Genomic DNA, 2,465 nt, shown 5'->3' with positions numbered 1-2,465 from the left:
ACGGGAGAAGAGAGAGGGGGGTTTGATCCAGTTAAAGGCACACCGTGGTGATAAAAGGAATGTCAGTGGCTTGGAAGGAAGGTTGGATTCCACACCTGAGTCCTGGTGGGATTCAGACGTTTGCTGTTTGTTCTGGGCTGAGATGCCAGTGGGATAGCGATCCTAACCCAGTCGGCCTGATGGCTTATCTTTATAGCTGTGTGCATCTGCTTGAGTCCGCTGGGGCTGATGTTTGTGGTAGAAGGGGTGCTTACTTGACTCAACTGTTTGCAGATTCCTGAGACTCCGCCCTCAACAAATAGCCAGGCAGGCATCACGCCTGATGAAAGGAGCCTGAACGTCCGGGGTACACACGTTCTCAGTACCTTGACTAAAACATGGTGATAGGTGATGCAGAGTTCACGCTCCAAATGTTATGTCCTTGATTAGTGTGTGATTGAGTACTTACTATGTTGTTTGTTTATGTATTTTCTTGTCTATTTATTTACTTATAGAGAAAGCATGAGCAGGGGAGAGGAGCAGAGGGAGAGAGAGTGAAAATCCAAGCAGGCTCCACACTCAGCACAAGAGCCTGACCAGGGGCTCAATCCAACGACCCTGGGATCGTGACCTGAGCCAAAATCAAGAGTTGGACACTCACCTAGCTGAGCCACCCAGGCGCCCTGCGTAGCTACCACGTTAATTAGCCCTGTGCTGGAGAGAATACAAAACGTAAACAAAAGGTTAGTCACTGACCGACAAGACTCTAGGGACACTTCAGTGGCTCAGTTGGTTGAGCGTCCAACTCTTGATTCCAGCACAGGTCATGATCTCACAGTTTGGGAGATTGAGCCCCACATCAGGCTCCGAGCTGACAGCACAGAGCCTCCTTGGGATTCTCTCTCTGTCTCTGTCTCTCTCTCTCTGCCCCTCCCCTGCTCACAGATGAACTCCCTCTCTCCCTCTCTCTCTCTCTCTCTCAAAATAAATAAACTTAAAAAGTCAGTGACTCTAACAAGCTCAGACTTCAAGTCCCCTACACAGTCTTTCCCTTCCCCACCATCCCACCCTTTCTCGTATGTATTGACAAGATCAAAGTAACGAGACACCAACGTCCTCATGGTAAATTGCTGCATCTACCCACCTGCCCGAATACAAACTTCGATCTCCCGCCTTCTCCCTCGTTGCAAAGGGCAAAGTGCTCCTGCTCCCTTGACCTCTCCACTTGACCTCTGGATCTCACTCCCCGCCTCTCAAAGGCTTCCCCCCCTTCCCTCTCCTGTATAAGGAGAGATGGTTCTGGACGGTTCAGGCAGATCCTTCCCATGACAGGCATCTTCTGCTGTTCGAAAGTTTGTGCAAGGCCCCTTCGCTCTTAAGAAAGACCTCCCTGCGCACCGTTTTCGCTAACTGAAAGAAATTGAAGAGGATTTTCACTTTTATGGAAAATAGGCGAAAAGCACCAATAGCGTCCAGCGTTAGCTCTGCAGAAGCCGGGCCCCTCTGGAGGCCGCGCACCTGAGCGGTGACAGGGCTGTCCAGCCCCTTCCAGGGACTGCGCTCAGCACCCCCGCATCTGGCCGCCGCAGCTTTGGCCTGTGTGAGCGTCCAGGCTGTGTCTCCACTGGTTTTGTCTGTCTCGTTCAGCAAGGTGTGTCCCAAGGTATCAGAAAAGACTAAGAGACGTGATTTTTTTGCGTCAGTGGTGATTGCTTCTCTGCTCTGCACCATTTCAGCCAATGAAAGTTNAACCTGGATCTTAAAAGTAGCCCCTGGTGTCTCCCATCTTATAAACATCGTGCTCCTTTGTCCGCTCGCCTCCTTGCAGCCCCTGCCTGCTTCTGTCTCCTCGTTAGGACGAGAGGTCTCCGGTCACCTCCCGGCGTCCTGCTCAGCTCCGCCAGTCCGGGCTTCTCGCATCCCCGCTCCGTCCAGTATAAGGCCCTTCCTGGCCTTTCCATTCCTGGCCCTTTCAGCATAGCCAACCTGCGGCTTGTGGACAGTTTCCTCCTGGCTTCTGCGACATGCCCCAGGGCCTTTCCTCCTACCGCGAGGCACGTCTTCTCCATCATTTTTGCCGTGCTTGACTTCTGACGTCGGACGGGCCAGGCTCGAGCCTTAGCACCGTCCCTTCTTGCTCTGCAGTCCCTGTCCAGGCGTCCTGGCCCCGAGGGTCAGAGGGTCACCACGGCAGGGCACGCGGGAATTGTGCCGGTGCTGGGAAGAGAGGGCAGGGAGCAGATGTCTGCAGGTGACGCCTGCATTTGTGACTTCAGCCCGGACTTTTGCACACTCCTTGCTGCCTCCTCAGAATCCACTGCCTCCTCAGAATCCCTGCTTAGTGGCCTAAGAGATTCTCTTTCCACCCCTAAGAGATTGTCTTCCCACCAGCCCATCCCGCACTCGCCCCCAGGTCATCCCCATCTCAGGAAAGGAACCTCCCAGTTACTCAGGGCTAGAAACCCAGAATCATCCTCAACTCCCCC

The sequence above is a fragment of the Crocuta crocuta genome, unplaced genomic scaffold (genome assembly GCF_008692635.1).
Source record: "Crocuta crocuta isolate KB4526 unplaced genomic scaffold, BGI_CrCroc_1.0 scaffold50, whole genome shotgun sequence".
In the NCBI taxonomy this organism is placed as follows: domain Eukaryota; kingdom Metazoa; phylum Chordata; class Mammalia; order Carnivora; family Hyaenidae; genus Crocuta; species Crocuta crocuta.
This window is presented reverse-complemented; position numbering follows the sequence as displayed.